At 40.3% G+C, this 18,984-nt stretch overlaps 1 long non-coding RNA gene across 1 annotated transcript; it reads left to right on the forward strand.

The window, feature by feature from the left end:
• The first annotated feature begins 6,772 nt into the window (after positions 1 to 6,772).
• LOC113887627 lies at positions 6,773 to 12,020 on the forward strand. Its single transcript, XR_003509774.1, has 3 exons — positions 6,773 to 7,183; positions 9,092 to 9,281; positions 9,594 to 12,020. It is a non-coding gene; the product is annotated as an uncharacterized LOC113887627 (long non-coding RNA).
• The last annotated feature ends 6,964 nt before the right edge of the window (positions 12,021 to 18,984 follow it).

Here is an 18,984-nt window from a genome sequence, read left to right on the forward strand (position 1 = left end):
AAGTATGCATGTGTAACAGTATCAGGATTGTTAACCTATACTTCTATGAGAAAAAAACACTACCAACTAGACTTCAGTGGTTTTACCTTTTGCTTTCAGTCTTGCAAAATCTATTCATTTCCAAAGTTACTAAATTCAGTGCATCTTAGTGAGGTGGTTTCATATATTTGTAATATAATTTGATTGTTTGGTCAAATTCTGCATTCCATTCTTGATGTCAAAAAGTTGTTTTTGTTTTTTTTTTTAATATGCATACATTGATTCACTTTTTGTGCTGTAAGATTCTATGGGTTTTGAAAAATATATAGTGCCATGTATTTACCATAACATCATATAGAATAATTTCACTGCCCTAAAACATTCCCTATGCCTGGAGAAGGAAATGGCAACCCACTCCAGGATTCTTGCCTGGAGAATCCCAGGGACGAACTAGCCTTGCGGGCTGCTGTCTAAAGGGTCGCAAGGAGTTGGACATGACTGAAGCAACTTAGCCGCAGCAGCAGCAGTCCACACAAAACATACCAGTGGCTCCTAGTTTCTGACCTCTGCTTTAGTATCTTTCTTTCTCACTTGGCTTCCTGCTCCACAGGGACACATGCCCATGGCTCTGCTCTGCTCAGCCCCTGGTCTGGATTCAACAAAAGGAATAATGAGAATAGAAGACGGATCCACCCTTCCAGTAGAACATCAGGTTCAGAAAGAGTACACTGGTAAGGAGATGGCATTTTGTCACTCCCCACCTCTTTTTCGATTGCCAGAGGAAAATGTTCCCATTTCCCTTTAAGCACTACTTCCAGTTGGTCCTGCAAACCTCCTTTCACAATGGCCACATGGTCGCTTTATGACATCACCAAGGGCCCAGCCCTTCCTGGTCCTCAGTCTCCAGGTGCCAGGGCAGACCAATGCACCAGGAGCCATTTCCCCTTGCCTCAAGGGAGCTCCAGGGTAAGGTCCTCTGTGGAGGACACTTTCTAATTTGGCAGATTCTACCAGAGCACGCCCAAGTGTGGTTTGAGGTCACGTTGTTCTGGCTTTTTTCTCATTGTGCTGATGTATGTGACAGTGAAGTCCGCAGGAGAGAGTGGCGAGAGTAATGTGCAGACTCCTCCTGCCCGTTAGGGTGGTTCATTTGGCTCTCTGGGAAAGAAAAAGAAAAAAAGGCTTCCCCAGAAAAAGACTATATGTTTGATACCTTAATCCTGCTTGAGATGGACCTTGTGAAATGTGTGTCCAGGGTGTGGAATCTGAAACTACTAACCTGTGCTAACCTCAACCGTGCCAATGTCGAGGTTCCTGCAGATGCACAGAATAACATTACAATATATGAGCTCCGGGGCAATGAAGACTCCAGTTGAGTGGATTAGTGTGTCAGTGTAGCAGAGGAATTGTTGAAGGTTGACATACTCTATCCAGACTAATAGAACTATTGTGATGCAGTACAAAAAAGCTTCTGATATTTTATAGTTGCTCTGCAGTTTTTCCTTTCCCAGAATATTGTACAATTGGCAGCATGCAGTGTATAACCTATTTTAGACTAGCTTACTTTACTTAATAACATTCATTCAGGTTTCATCCATTTCTCTCTCTCTTTCTCTTTTTTTTAGTTTCTAATACTCTTTATTTTGTGATTTGATAGCTTGTTTCTTTTTATTCTTGAATAATACTCCATTATGTTGATGTACCACTCTTTGTTTATCCATACGTCTATTAAAGGACACTTTGGTTGCCTGCAATTTGTGTGTGTGTGTGTGTGTGTGAGAGAGAGAGAGAGAGAGAGACTGAGAAAGTGAGATAGAGTATGAATTAAGCTGTTATAAAATTCTTGTGCATATTTTTATGTGGACACTAGCTATCACATCATTTGGTGAACTAATTAGGAGTGTAATTGTTAGGTCATATGGTATGACAATATTTAGCAATTTAAGAGATTGCTTCCAAAGTGACTCTACCATTTTGTAATCCCACTAACAACAAATGAGAGTTCTTATTGTACCTCATCTTTGCCGGTAAATGCTTTGTCAGATTTTTGTATTTGACCGTTCCGAGAAGTGTGTAGTGGTATCTCGTTGCTCTAATTTCACCAGTATACTCTAAAAGGTGATCTTATTTCCATTGGAACATTTCCAATGTGTTTTATTACCATCAATTCTTCAGTTGTTTTATCTTTAATCTGAGGTTTAAATAGGTCTTCTGCTCAGTAAAACTTCTGCTGCTGTTTATGCCATCAGTGCTTACTTTGCTTAATTAGTCTTCCAATAATATTTTCATCAAGGACTCATAACTTGAAATCATGTGGTTTGGAAAAAAAAATTTTTTAATTGAGCAACACTGACATTTTCTTTTCCAGAGTATTGCTTTATCCACTATTGTTTAGTGGCTCTACACAAAAGTTTAAGTTCAGCATGAACTTCTCCCCCTTCTTTTTGGTTTGTTTGATTATCTTATATATTTGCTAGATGTTAACTAAATAGATATCAATACCAGTTGTAGATGTAGTGGCACATTTATCATGAAGTTTTATTACAAGCATTTATATATATTATCAGAATCTTGACTTTATTATGTTTCTTCTACATATTGTTTTTAAAAAACTGCATGCTCATTATTCAAGTTTTGAATCGTCTGTGCCTCTTCTCCACTGAGATTCCAATGAATCCATTTATATAATGTTAGAAAGAGAGAACAATCATAACATATGTTGGGATAGATATTGAAGAAAATATATTTCAAAAAGAACAGTAACTAAACTATTTGATATTTGCTAGTAAAATTAATTTTCTCTCAGGATATTTTGTAATTATGAAAGTCCAAATGCTCTTGCCTGTAGTCTATAAGCAGGGAAGATAAATTAGCAAGCACCTCAGTCAAACATCAACTTATAGACTATCTAATGTTCGGTTTTAACTAGTTTAACTTAAAGTTTTCAATTTAGTTCAGTTATCAACATTCTTGTTTTTCCTGTCAGTAAAGAGAATGTGCTAGTTCTCTTTGGGGGAAGACTATTTTACTCAATACTTTACTATGCTTTTGATTTTCAAGAGAAGAGAAAACTTGGGACACTTGTGTTTGAATGTCTGGTATTGTGCTTAAGGAGTATGTTACTAATTAATGTTACCATTAGTAAAAGGTACATTCTGATTACTTCCCACGCTGATTTAAAGTGACATATGATAAAAGACATATATCAATTAAGTATGTTTGGGATTGACATGTACACACTGCTCTATTTAAAATGGATAACCGAAAAACTCTATAGCACAGGGAACTCTGCTGAATACTCTGTAAGAACTTAAATGGGAAAATAATTTGAATAGGAATATATATATCAATTCAATCACTTTGCTGTACACTGTAAACTAACACAGCATTTTAGCCAATTATATTCCAGTATAAAATAAAGCATTAAAAAAAGAAAATAAACTTTTTCAGAAGACAAAAATAGTGATATAAACTAAACAACATTGTTCAGTTCACTTGCTCAGTCCTGTCCGACTCTTTGTGACCCCATGGACTGCAGCACGCCAGGCCTCCCTGTCCATGACCAATGCCCAGAGTTTACTCAAAACTATGTCCATTGAGTCCGTGATGCCATTGAACCATCTCATCTTCTGTCATGCCCTTCTCATCCTGCCTCCAATCTTTCCCAACATCAAGGTCTTTTCAAATGAGTCAGCTCTTTGCATCACATGGCCAAATTATTGACGTTTCAGCTTCAGCATCATTCCTTCCAATGAACATTCAGGACTGATTTCCTTTAGGATGGATGGCTGAGTCCTCCTTGCTGTCCAAGGGACTCTGAAGAGTCTTCTCCAACAGCATGGGGTGCTCAGCTTTCTTTATAGTCCAACTCTCAAATCCATTCATAACTACTGGAAAAACCATAGCTATGACTAGATGGAACTTTGTTGGCAAAGAAATGTCTCTGCATTTTAATATGCTGTCTACGTTGGTCAAAACTTTTCTTCCAAGGAACAAGCATCTTAATTTCATGGCTGCAGTCACCATCTGCCGACTTTGCACTCAAAAACATAAAGTCTATCACTGTTTCCACTGTTTCCCGATCTATTTCCCATGAAGTGGTGGGACCAGGTGACATGATCTAAGTTTTTTGAATGTTGAGTTTTAAGTCAACTTTTTCACTCTGCTCTTTCACTTTCATTAAGAGGCTTTTCAGTTCTTCTTTGCTTTCTGCCATAAGGGTGGTGTCATCTGCATATCTGAGGTTATTAATATCTTTCCCAGCAATCTTGATTCCAGCTTGTGCTTCCTCCAGCCCAGTGTTTCTCATGTTGTACTCTGCATATAAGTTAAATAAGCAGGGTGACAATATACAGTCTTGACATACTCCTTTTCCTATTTGGAACCAGTCTGTTGTTCCATGTCCAGTTCTAACTGTTGTTTCTTTACCTGCATACAAGGGCACCATCTGCAGATGGGAGCCCAGGCCAAAGCCCAGTGCAGATGTAAGGTCTCAGCACATGAGGAGGGGAGGAACTGGATGTAAGCTTGGGTTCCTTGTAGGAGGCAGGGAAGACTCAGCACAACCCTGTCTAGGTAGTGGGGGAGGGGGGCGTTTGCACAGGGACACAAGGACCCTGTGACTGATGCACTATCAGGATATGTTTCTGTGTCTCCCCATCACACACCCAGCTCATTATCAGATATATGGAATGTAACCTTCTCATTCCCTGGGATGTGGTGCTGAAAGTCACAGAGGTGAGCCTCCAAGCAGGTGTGGAGAAACCTCACATTCACCAATTTGTATGAGGCTCCACCACAAATGCAGAGATCCCTGCCTCTCTTTTCCCCATTAAAGCATTCATTGGCACTGAGCTCAGAAGGAGGGCAGTCTGGACAGAACAGGTTGTGAGGGACTCTGTGTACAGCATGAACCTCTCCATGACTGGAACATGTCCTTGTCTTGATGGGCAGAGGCCCCTGATGTGTGTCAAGGGGGCATGCCTGAGGCCCAGGCCATGGGCAACTGAGTCATTCCCTAGAGGCAGTCCCTGGGGAGGGGCCTCTTTTCTCCTGTAGAGACAGGTACATCATCCAGTAGCAGTGCTGGGGGCCCATAGGTGGGTGCTAACTAAGTGGGGACACTTTGTTTCCAGAAATAGTCTCTCTGCTCCTGTCTAATGCTCTAGCTTTGTCTCTCTCCCTGACAACTCAGTGCCTGTCACATCGTCCCTCTTTGCCTTTGCAAGACTGAATGTGACCTCACTCACACCAGGAGGGTCCTTGTTCTGTCTCTCCTGAGGGTATCATCAATCGACATGGATGTTCACTGGGAGCAGTAAGGGCGATTCCCCTTGAGAGTGGGGTATTCTAGGAAAGGCAATTTCAGCTTCAGAGGACCTATGGTTATCCTGGGGTGAACCAGGTGTTCCTCAACAATCGTTGTGTAGTCTGGGCCTCTGAAGGAGACATGGGGGCTTCTCTTGTATGAACCCTCCTGGGGCTCAAGTCATACACCTTCCCATGGCCAGTAGGCCTTATGGGACCTGCCCCTCATTACCTCTCTCATCCGATCTCCTGGCTCTCCCTCCATCACGCTGTGATAGTCACATTGGCCTCCTCACTGTTTTCACATACACGACACGTTGTTCTACTCTCCAATTTTTCAACTTGCCATTATCTCTGTCTGGGGTAATTTTCCCCCACATAGGCATCTCCTTTAGGCTTTTGCTCAAATGTCACAGTCTTAGAAAGAAGTTCCCTGACCACTCTTTCTAGACATGATCCCCTCTCTCTACTTGACTATCCTGATTTCATTTTAATCACGGCAGTTACAAACACCTGAAAAATTACCTAGAGTTTGGGGCTATATGATCCCAACAGAATGTACACTCCATGATGGCAAGGTTGATTTTCTCCTTCCTAACACTCATAGTTGTGCTTCAAGCATACTGTGGAGACCATGAATGAATGTCAGAATGAATAAATTTAAACTTGGTGAGAGAGGCACAGCTAGACAGGATGAGGATTCTGCTAGGGAACACATTCAGGGATGACAAGATGATGACAAAGCTGTGTTCTTTATCTCACCTACATGGTGTCCTTGGGTCCCCTTGGAGATGACCCCTTTCCTAACAGAATGTAAAGTCCTGTTGTCCTTTCACATAGCACTCGCAGTCAGCGACAGAGGCCGTCCCCACGCCAGGGCTTCAGATCCCATTCTCAGAAGCTTTATCTCTCCTGCCAGTTGGGGGACTGTGGCTGGCTTTCCCCATGAGACCTATTCTGTATTAAACAGGAAGCACAAACGCCACTGCCCAGCACAGAGAAAATTCTTTGAATGCTTCTCGTTACAATAGTGGCCACCACAGAAGAGTAATCTTCAGTTTATGAAGATTGTTTTCGGAGTTCAAGAGTGTGGCGATCTGTGAGGTTTTCATCCTGACTTTGTCTTTCCACCCTTTGCATATCATCCTGGGATGGTAGGGGCATGTACTTCTGTTGTTTCCCAATCTCACCACCAAGGGGCGCTCGAGATGAAACAGTTCTAATATATACTGCTGAGGCGTAGCGGTAGGACCACCCACTCTGGAAGGTACCATTGGGAGAGTGCGTGTGAGAACAAAGAGGGTGCCCTGACGCCGCGTCGGACATCGACCACAGTTCCCAGCGGAGGCACTCATGGCGCCACTGGGTCCAACCGCATTCGATCCACTCCGTCTTCCCGCCGCATTTGAATTCGAGTGGAGACCGATATTAAGCTGCAAACTTCTTTGTCTCTTTTCCAACTCCACCCCTTCGTTTATACATGGTCTCAACCAACTTGGGGATGGCTATAGAGCGAGAGATTGGCTGCCACTTTGAGGATACGCGACCGGGAGATTGCTGGAATTAGCTCTTCCAGGGTGCGAGTACAGGGGGAAGTCCGGCTACTCCCGCCCTCCTTCGTCTCCTGTTCAGTTCCCATTGGCTGCCTGTCTTAGACAGGCACTGAGGTCGCGGAGCTAGAACTCTGGGCGAGGCGTGTGTATACCAGTGCGCCTGCTTTCGCTTTCGCGGCTTTTCAGAGAGTGCAATTTTTCTCCGAGTTTTACCGCTTTTCCCGAAGGGGTTGAATAGCTTCCTTGGTTAGTAGCGAGGTTTGGCACACTCAGTGGCTGTGCAGGGTGACGCTGTTTCAGTCTTACTTAGCTCTCACTCAATCTGGATCATATGGCAACGCGCAGTAAGTCACACAGATGCATGCAATTCATGACCAGGGAGAGGTCTCTGGGCTTGTTTCATGCCTCTCGCTGGAGAGTACCTGTGTCAGGGAGCTTGGGGTTGTTATGGCTACATATGACATCACAGATGCTGTTTTTGGTTCATTTGATCTCTGAGTCATTGGCTAGGATCGTGGGTGATGGGATATTTGATCTGAATGGATTTTTCGAGTAGTCCAAAGCCTCTAGGATGTGTGTGCCTGTATGCCGGGATGTGTATATTTGGCGCTTTCGCGCATTTGAGGCCCTGGGTGTGAGATCTCTGTGTTAGATGTCCGTGCCCCAGAATGTGAGATCTCTGAGCTTTTGATTCTGGGTCCCAAGTTGTGACGTCTCTGAGCTGCTTTCAGTAGGGGTTTGTCTTAAGGTATAAACTATCAGCTGCTTGGGGTCTGTGTACAGGGTGCAGGTTTTCCATTTGTCTGGGAACTTTATCTTCAGGTTGTATAATGTTCTTGAGTTACTCAAAGTTCTGACTTTCTGTTTAGGGGTTTCTGTATTAGGTTAGTAAGTGTCCGGAGTGGTTCAGAAGTCAGTCTCCATGATGTGAAGTATCTGTGCAATTCTCATTTGTTTCTGTCTTGAAGACCTTGGTCTGTTTGGAGGCTCTCAGTGGGTTTGGTCTCCGTCGTTTTTGAGGGTCTGAGACTCAAGATGTGAGCTCTCTGTGCAGATACTCAGTGACCTGTTTTTGGTGTCTCTGGGTATCTACCTGAGCTGTTTGGAGTCATTGTGTTAGAAGTAAAGCCTCTTGCGTTCTTGGCTGTGAGGCCTCTGTCCAGGAACTGAGGATTTGGAAGCTGGCAGATATGATTCCGAAGCCTGGAGCCTGACATGCCAATGTGTGTTGTTGAGCGTGTCACTCGTCCCCTGGAATCTCATTATGTATGATAATCAATACAGTGGGACCAGTGTCCATCTTAGAGGGTACCTGTGCATGTTAGCACTGTGTGTAAAGGGCCTGGTTCCCGACTGTCCTTCAGCAAATGTTTTCTTAGCACCTGCCATATACCAGAGCCCTAATTCAAGGAGTTTGTGACAAGACAAAGTGGACCAAGTCTCTCATTTCATAGACCTCATTGTCAGTAAGTAAATCAAGGGTGGCAGGCACTATGAAGAACAGTAATGCTAGATCAAGGTAAAGGATGTGTGAAGGTATGATGTTATTATTTTATTCAAGATAATGAGGGAAAGTCTCCCTGAAAGATGGCAATTAAGCAGAGATCTGGAGGAAGTGAGGGAGCAGGCTGTGGGCTTACCTAAGGAAAGAGGATTCCAGGCAGAGGGAACAATAAATACAACAGTCCTGGCAGGGAAATCTACTTGACATGCTTCTGAATGTCAAGGAATCCTGTGATGCTCTGGGTTTGGCATGTTTTGTTTGGTTTAGCACTCATTGAAAGGGTCTTGTGCTGCTATCTCTGTTTATCCCACAATTTGTGGTCATCTGCATTTCACAGATGAAGGACTCAAGGCTCCAATATGTGCCCTGCACCTTCTTTCCTAGCTATAGCTGAAATTGGGAGTGAAACCTTCTGGTCCATGATGAGAGACAGAGAGCTTGAGTATACCAGCTGTTGGCATCCATGCTGAATGTCAGTAACCAGCAGATATCAGTTATAATGTGGGAATCATGCCTCATAATATTGCTACTCTTGGTGGAGGGCAGGAGTTAAGAAGGAGAAAGCAACTGGGGCAAAGGAGGGAGGCAGGAAGGGGAAGCTGGAGGACAATGAGAAAATAAAAACCAATGGCTTCATCACATTGCTTGGATTTGCCCCATTTTACCTTTAGTAACTGACTGTGTTAGAATATAGTCACATTTTCTCTTTCCCTACCCATTTTTTCCCTCCCTTTCTCTTTTGTTCCAGGGATACCAACTGGGCCTGGATATTTCTGTAAATTTTTCAACTACAAGCTTGGTTTTTCAATAGATTATCTGTTTCTTTTTGGCTGAACTTAGTTCCTTTTGCCAAAATTGCCAGATGTCGTTATGTAGAATTATTCACAGAATCCTTTTAATTTCTGTGGGGTCTGAAATCTACTTTACTCCTGATATTGGTAAGTGTTGTCTTTAGTTATCTTGCTTTCTTTGTTGTAGAAGAAGTTTAAGTAGAAGTTTATGAATTTGTATTGAGCTTTTGTAAGAGCCAGCTTTGAGTTTTGTTGATCATCTCTATTTTTTTTTTCTCATATCTGTTCTGATGGCTATTTCCCTTACTTTGCTGGCAGTCTTACTACTAAAGGGGTTTAATAAAGTCCCTGAGAGTTTCCTAAGCATAATGAAAAGTGACAGATTCTAGGGCACTATTGTAGCTGCACTGAGATTCACGGAGAGCAAATCATGAAATCTGCATTTTTTTTTTTTTTTAGAATTCCTCAGTTATGATTGACATGGACAACTTGTCTAGGCACTACCAGAGCAGAGGAATGGTCTTATTTTGCCTCCTCCCAGGCTCTGTCTCCACTGGGAGCTGTGTAGGTGACAGGGGTTTGCTGCCTTCTCTGATGCACAAACCCACGACCTCCAGTCTAGGAGACTCACTGACATGCTGTCTGCTGTTCTGAGGAGGCTTTGAGAGCATGGATTCTACAAAACATCTGGATTCCAGTCTTGCCAAGCCTCTATCTGAAAGATTTCCGAAGAAATCAGATTTCTATTTACTGTGCATTTCCATGATGCAAGATCAATTTTTGTTATGTGGTAGCTCTTATTCGACATATTTTGCCATAGCCATTGGATCTTACCCTTGACTGTAAATGCAGAACACACTGAGTTTTCCACAATGCCTCCAGACCGGTGGCTCCCTTACTGCTGGGTGACACTGAGCAAGTTACGTAGTGTCTCTGTGCCTCAGTTCCTCCATTAGCCACATAGAAGCTCTAGCTTGGAGTAAATTTAACTACTTCATGGGGCACTGTAGAACACTGACCATGTTAAGACATGGGAAATTGTCAGAACAGTATGTGCCATATGGTGCATTCCCTGTCCATTCTAGCTGTTGTCATTACTGTAGTTAATATTATTGCTGTTCCACATTTCCCTGGATAGTGTTCCAGGGACACAGTGTCAATACCACCTTTGACTCACTGCATGGACCTTGCGGTATCACTTCAGCCCTTCAGGGCCTCAAGAACGGAGTGTATGAGGCATGGGGGAAGGATTTTTTTTTTTTTTTTTTTAGCATAATGAGTAGTCGCCTCTTCTTATGGGGATATTGTGAAGCCTAAATGCAACACTGAGGTTTCATCATGTGCTCGTATGGAGAAGTTTAGTGCATATTTTCTATGAAAGTACAAGTCCAATAACCCCTTCATATGATCTGTATAATAACAGGAAATAAGTAGTCACTGGACCGTTATAGAACATGAATATATAGTTTTATAAAGCTTATAGAGGGAAATTTAAAGGCTGAGATCCCTCATCACATAGTTTTTTGTTTTTTGTGTGTTTTTTTTTTTTTTTTTTTTTGGCATTCTTTTTATCAAGTCTATTTCTCCTGTATCAAATTCTGAAAATCTGAATCTATTGAAGATAAGAAAATGTTAATAGTCAGACTTTCATAGTAATGTTTTATTTCTTGTCAAGTTTTCACATTGCCCGTTTTAGTGTGTTTTTTCATTTCTTCTGCTAATATTCATGATTTTTAATCCAAGGGTGATGGTATGGATATTTTCTGAAGTAAATCATGAGGAGATTGTTATCCATGTTTTTGGATGGAGAATCTGAGGATGGGGCACAGGTGAGAGACACCAGAGTTAGGGTGGGAGGGGAAAAGTGTGGGGGCAGGAACAGGGGGGTGTGAGTACAAGCAGAACGGAAGTGAAGAGAGGCAAGAAGATAAGCTCACCCTTCTGATCTGTGGTTAGCTCTCCATATGTATACGTATAATAAAGTCTTTGAGTACTCATCACAACACTATGAATTAAGCATTTTTGATGCTATCATCCATTTTGGTAGCTGAGGATGCAGAAACACGTAGCAGTTAACAGGTGAATGAATTTGCTCAAAGTCACCTCCCTGGCAAGAGCTGAGTCAGATTGGTGCCCAGGCCAGAGAGGAACAGAGATGTGTTGTATCTGACCCCCACTCTGGAATACATTGCAGTGTCTAGTATACTCTGGATCAAAAGGCAAATCAACATGTCTGTCTGCAGGAAACTTTACTGAGTATGGATCTGTGTATTGTTTGAACACAGTGTCTCCTAAGTGCATGAAAGACCATGGGGTGTCATGTCAACATGCACACATCACAGAGAACAGTTCCTGCTCCAAATAACAGATACAGTATCATGAAGACATTAACTCCCCTATCTCATACTTTTTAAAAATGAAGAGAACAGAACCTGGAAGGCAACAGACCACATATTAAGTTTTCTTTTTTTTAATTTTTTCTCTCAAGTGTGACATTCTAGATAATTTCCAAATCACCATTTTTTAGCTTTTGAAAAAATATTTTTCATTGATTGATTATTTACAGTATTGGTTTGATTTCTGTCACACATCAACCTGAATTAACCATAGTTGTAGATGTACATATGCCCCCTCCCTCTTGAATCCCTCCCACTTCCCGCTCATTCCCACCCCTCTAGGTTATTTCATAGCCCAAATTTGAGTTCCCTGAATCATACAAAAAATTCCAGTTGGTTATCTATTTACATACGTTGATGGATATGCATCCATGCTGCTCTCTCCGTTTCCTCACCCACTCCCTCTTCTCCCCTACCCTTGGGCATAAGTCTGTTCTCTATGTCTGCATCTCCATTGCTGCTCTGTGAACAGGTTTATCAGTCCCATCCTTCTAGATTCCATATATGTGCATTAATACATGGGATTTGTTTTTCTTGTTCTAACTTACTTCACTCTATATAATAGGCTCTGGGTTCATCCACCTCCTTAGAACTGACTCAGATACATTCCTTTTTCTCAATGGCTGAGTGGCAGTCCACTGTATATACGCACCACAGCTTATTTATCCATTCCTCTGTCAATGGACATCTAGCTTGCTTCCGTGTCTTGGCTACTGTAAATAGTGCTGCATTGAACACTGGGGTACATGCGTCTTTTCAGCTTTGGTTTTTGAAGGGTATATGCCTAATAGTGGGATTGCTAGGTCATATAATCGTTTTTAGGACTATGGAATGAGGTTCATGACATTGTCCAGGAGACAGGGATCAAGACCATACCCATGGAAAAGAAATGCAAAAAAGCAAAATGGCTGTCTGGGGAGGCCTTACATATAGCTGTGAAAAGAAGAGAAGTGAAAAGCAAAGGAAAAAAGGAAAGATATAAGCATCTGAATGCAGAGTTCCAAAGAATAGCAAGAAGAGATAAGAAAGCCTTCCTCATCGATCAATGCAAAGAAATAGAGGAAAACAACAGAATAGGAAAGACTAGAGATTACTTCAAGAAAATTAGAGATACCAAGGGAACATTTCATACAAAGATGGGCTTGATAAAGGACAGAAATGGTATGGACCTAACAGAAGCTGAAGATATTAAGAAGAGGTGGCTAGAATACACAGAACTGTACAAAAAAGATCTTCACCACCCAGATAATCACGATGGTGTGATCACTCATCTAGAGCCAGACATTCTGGAATGTGAAGTCAAGTGGGCCTTAGAAAGCAACACTACAAACAAAGCTAGTGGAGGTGATGGAATTCCAGTTGAGCTATTTCAAATCCTGAAAGATGATGCTGTGAAAGTGCTGCACTCAATATGCCAGCAAATTTGGAAAACTCAATAGTGGCCACAGGACTGGAAAAGTCAGTTTTCATTCCAATCCCAAAGAAAGGCGATGCCAAAGAATGCTCAAACTACCGCACTATTGCACTCATCTCACATGCTAGTAAAGTAATGCTCAAAATCCTCCAAGCCAGGCTTCAGCAATACGTGAACCATGAACTTCCTGATGTTCAAGCTGGTTTTAGAAAAGGCAGAGGAACCAGAGATCAAATTATCAACATCTGCTGGATCATGGAAAAAGCAAGAGAGTTCCAGAAAAATATCTATTTCTCCTTTATTGACTATGCCAAAGCCTTTGACTGTGTGGATCATAATAAACTGTGGAAAATTCTGAAAGAGATGGGAATACCAGACCACCTGATCTGCCTTTTGAGAAATCTGTATGCAGGTCAGGAAACAACAGTTAGAACTGGACATGGAACAACAGACTGGTTCCAAATAGGAAAAGAAGTATGTCAAGGCTGTATATTGTCACCCTGCTTATTTAACTTATACGCAGAATACATCATGAGAAACTCTGGGCTGGAAGAAGCACAAGCTGGAATCAAGACTGCCGGGAGAAATATCAATAACCTCAGATATGCAAATGACACTACCCGTATGGCAGAAAGTGAAGAGGAACTCAAAAGCCTCTTGATGAAAGTGAAAGTGGAGAGAGAAAAGTTGGCTTAAAGGTCAGTATTCAGAAAACGAAGATCATGGCATCTGATCCCAACACTTCATGGGAAATAGATGGGGAAACAGTGGAAACAGTGTCAGACTTTATTTTTTGGGGCTCCAAAATCACTGCAGATGGTGATTTCAGCCATGAAATTAAAAGACGCTTACTCCTTGGAAGGAAAGTTATGACCAACCTGGATAGCATATTGAAAAGCAGAGACATTACTTTGCCAACAAAGGTCCATCTAGTCAAGGCTATGGTTTTCCTGTGGTCATGTATGGATGTGAGAGTTGGACTGTGAAGAAGGCTGAGCGCCGAAGAATTGTTGCTTTTGAACTGTGGTGTTGGAGAAGACTCTTGAGAGTCCCTTGGCCTGCAAGGAGATCCAACCAGTCCATTCTGAAGGAGATCAGCCCTGGGATTTCTTTGGAGGGAATGATGCTGAAGCTGAAACTCCAGTACTTTGACCACCTCATGCGAAGAGCTGACTCATTGGAAAAGACTCTGATGCTGGGAGGGATTGGGGGCAGGAGCAGAAGGGGACGACAGGATGAGATGGCTGGATGGCATCACTGGCTCAATGGACGTGAGTCTGAGTGAACTCCGGGAATTGGTGATAGACAGGGAGGCCTGGCGTGCTGCGATTCATAGGGTCGCGACTGAACTGAACTGAACTGATGACGGTTTTATTCCTAGTTTTTTTTTTATTTTTTTAAGGAATTACCATACTGTCTTCCATAGTGGCTATATCAATTTACATTCCAGCAGCGTAGGAGGGTTCCCTTTTACCCACTCCCTCTCCAGCACTTGTTTCTTGTGTATTGTTTGATGATGACCATTCTGTCTGGTGTGAGGTGATATCACATTTTAATTTTGATTTGCATTTTTGTAATAATGAGCTTCCCTGCTGCCTCAGACTGTATAAAGTCTTCCTACAGTGCAGGAGACCCAGGTTCAATCCCTGGGTCAGGAAGATCCCCTGGAGAAGGAAATGGCAACCCACTCCAGTATGCTTGCTGGAAAATTCCATGGACAGAGGAACCTGACAGGCTACCGTCCATGGGTTTGCAAGAAGTTGGACACGACTGACCAACTAACACTCTAAATAATGAGTGATCGCAAACATCTCTTCATGTGTTTATTAGCCATCTCTATGTCTTCTTTGGAGAAATATCTGTTTAGAACTTTTGCCCACTTTTGGACTGGGTTGTTTGTTTCTCTGGTATTGACTTATATGAGCTGTTTGTATGTTTTGGAAATTAATACTTTGTCAGTTGTTTTATTTGCTAATATTTCCTCCCATTCTGAGGGTGGTCTTTTCACCTTGTTTTTAGTTTCCTTTGCTATGCAAAAACTTTTAAATTTAAATAGCACCCACTTATTTAGTTTTGTTTTTATTTCCTTTATTCTAGGAGGTTTGTCATAAAGGATCTTGCTATGATTTATGTCATACAGTGTTCTGCCTGTGTTTTCTTCCAAGAGTTTTATAGTTTCTGGTCTTACATTTAGGTCTTTAGTCCGTTTTGAATTTATCTTTGTGTATGGTGTTAGGAAGTGTTCTAATTTCATTCTTTTGCACTTAGTTGTCCAGTTCTTCCAGCACCACTTATTGAAAGTGCTGTCTTGTTCCCATTGTATATTCTTGCCTCCTTAGTCAAAGTTAAGGTGCCCATAAGTGTGTGGGGTTTTATCTGGGCTTTCTATATTGTACCATTGGCCTATACTTCTGTTTTTGTGCCTGTAACATACTATCTTAATAACTGTATCTTTGTAGTATAATCTGAAATCAGGTAAGTTTATTCCTCCAGCTCCATTCTTCTTTCCCAAGATTACTTTGTCTATTCAGTGTCTTTTGTGTTTCCATATGAACTGTGGTATTTTTTTGTTCTAGTTCTGTGGAAAATGCCATTAGTAATTTGATAGGGATCACATTGAATTTGTAGATTGCATTTGGTAGTATAGTCATTTTCACAATATTGATTCTTTCTACCCAGGAACCTGGAATATCTCTCTGTTTATGTCATCTTTGATTTTTTTAATCAAATTATAATTTTCTGTGTACAGTTCTTTTGTCTCCCTAGGTAAGTTTATTCCTAGATGTTTTATTCTTTTTGTTACAGTGGTCAATGGAATTGATTCCTTAATTTCTCTTTCTGATTTTTCATTGTTAGTATATAGGAACACAAATGATTTCTGTGTATTGATTTTTTTTTTTATCCTGCAACTTTGCTAAATTCACTGATTAACTCTAGTAATTTTCTGATAGCATCCTGGTTTTCTATGTACAACATCACATCATCTGCAAACAGTGAGTGCTATACTACTTCTCTTCTGATCTGGATTCCTTTTATTTCTTTTTCTTCTATGAGTGTTGTAGCTAGGACTTCCAAAACTAGACTGAATAACAGTAGTGAAAGTGGACACCCTTGTCTTGTTCCTGATCTTAGGGGGCATGCTTTCAGTTTTTCACCATTGAAAATAATATTTGTTGTGGGCTTAATATATGTGGCCTTTACTATGTTGAGGTAGGTTCCTTCTATGCCCATTCTTGAAGAGTTTTAATCAGTGCCAATGGCCCCTCAGACTGAGGGGTCCACAGGTAATGATTTTAGAGCCCCACACCACTTGATTTACGCTGGGTGACTCTGCAAACCCTCCAACCCCTCTTATGGATAAAAACACATACAAGAGCACAGCAGAAATTGTGAGCTTGTCTTTGTCTCCTGAGGTAATTGCAGATCTGTGGACTCACTACCCAGAGTTGTCACTGGCCATCTTTTGCTCATTCTTGTCCTGGACAGGGGCTCGCAGAGATGCGTGGACCAGTCTCCCCTAGTCTGTGGACGTTTCCTGCCTCCTCTACTTGTTTTTAGACATCTCATCTTCTTTCACCTTCATCTCCGTGTCAGCAGGGGCCTGGGCCCACGCACATGCACGCAAACATAGGTGACACAAGTAACAACTGTACACATGCATGTGCAAGACACAGGGACACAAACAGGGAAGAAGTGTGTCAGTACCCAAAGAACCAGTAGTTCATATGAAATACAGTGCTTTCATATTTCTTATAGGAAAATCTCCATTCTGATCTTCATATGTGAAATATACAGAATTCCAACTTCCATGAAAGAGTGTTCAAGCCTAGATTTTGATATAAGAAATACAAAGAATTCCATGTTTCATGAAAAAACAGTGGTGCACATATTTTCATTTGTAAAATAAAGATAACTCCAATACCATATTGGTTCTCCATATCTGAAGAAAACTAAAGCCATGATTTTCATCTATGAAATATAGAGATTTCCATATTTAATGTAAGGAAGTCACCACCCAGATTTTCATATATGAAGTTTAGAAATACCATATTTCATGTAGGAAACTCAACATACAGATTTTCATAAAGTGAAATACAAAAAGTTCAATATTTCATGATATAAATTCAGCAGTGACATTTTCATATGCAAAATATAGAGAATTCCATTTTTAACTGAGTCAAATTTCACCCTGATTTTCACATGTTAAATATAGAGAATTCTATATTTTAGGTAGTAATATTGGTGCACAGATTTTTATATTGAAAATATACACAATTCCAGATTGCACGTGGGTAAATTAGCACCCAGTTTTTCATGTGTGACATACATCATGTTCAGTACTTCCTACAGAAAACTTTGAGCAAAGATTTTCATATATGATATACAGAATATTTCATATTTTATGGTAAATGGGTGGCCAGGTTTCAAATGTGATATATAGAGAATTCCACATTTCATGTTGGAAAATTGGCAGCCATATTTTCATATATGAAATATAAAGCTCAGTGTTTTATTGTATGAATATCTGGGATGAGATTTCCTTATATGAAACATGAAAAATTTCTTATGTATGAAAATCTATTCACTGATTAATATATGTGAAAAGTAGAGATGTCATATTTCATGTAGGTCAAGTTTTCCCCAGTGTTATATAATATGAAATATAGACAGTTACATATTTATGTAATGAAATATTAATTGAGATTTTCACATATAAAAATACAGTATCCCATGTATCAGTATAGTAGAAAAACCTTTCCTCCAATTATCATCTGTAAAATATACAGAAGTGCATATTTCATTTAGGAAAACTAATGTGATGTCCACATGCAAAACACAAAATTCCCCATTTACATTTGAAAATCTATGTCTATAAAACCCATGCTAATATTTTAATATGTGAAGTTTAAGGCATTTATTATTTAGTGTAGGAAAATGAATGTCTATATTTTCAAATGCTAAACAGAGAATTCCATATACCATGTAGGAAAATGTGCAACCAATATTTATAAATGCAATAGGAAAAATTCAACATGTTATTTGTGAAATATAGAGAAATACATATATTGTAGAACACACAGTACCCATATTTTCATATCTGAAATATAAATTTGTCTATATTTAAATCAAGGAAATCTGTGCTCAGATCTCTTATATGAAATGTTAAGACATCATGTAAGACAACCTCTATCTAGATTTTCATTTGTGAAATGTACACATTTTGTATTTGTGGAATGCATATTTGCTTCTGGAATGTCATATTTGAACTTTAGAGAATTGCATATCTCTTGTCAGAAAATTTAATTGAGAAATTCATTTATGAAAGTAGAGTTCCATAATTCAGCAGGAAAATGTATGCTCAAATTTTCCTATGTGAATAATTCAGGATTCTCTATTCATGCAGGAAAATATGTGCACATATATCCATATGTGAAACATGCAATATTCCATATATCATGACCAAACATATACAGCTAAATTTTCAAACATGAAACACGGATTTCATACTTCATGTAGAAAAATCTGCACCCATATTTTCATGTGTGAAATATAGACAATTACATAGTTCCTGTAGGAAAGTCATCATTCATGCTTTCCTATATGAAATATAGAGAATTCCATATTTTAAGCTGGAAAATCTGCACTAATACTTTAATACAAGAAATGTACAGAATTTCATATTTCATGTAGAAAATCTAGACCTAGATTTTCAAATGTGAAATATAAAGAATGCCATCTTTCATAAAGTTAACCTGTCCTCATATTTTGATAAGGGAAATACAGAGAATTCCATATTTCATGTGGGAAAGTCTAGACCAAGATATTCCTATGTGACATGTAGCAAATTGCACATATTATGGAGCAAAATCAGGGTTCACATGCATATAGGAAATAGAAGGATTATGTATTTCATAGAAGCATATCTAAGGTAAGATTTCCATATTTGAAACATAGAAAATTCCATCAGATCAGATCAGATCAGTCTCTCAGTCATGTCCGACTCTTTGCGACCCCATGAATCACAGCACGCCAGGCCTCC

This window comes from Bos indicus x Bos taurus, chromosome X (genome assembly GCF_003369695.1).
Source record: "Bos indicus x Bos taurus breed Angus x Brahman F1 hybrid chromosome X, Bos_hybrid_MaternalHap_v2.0, whole genome shotgun sequence".
Lineage (NCBI taxonomy): Eukaryota > Metazoa > Chordata > Mammalia > Artiodactyla > Bovidae > Bos > Bos indicus x Bos taurus.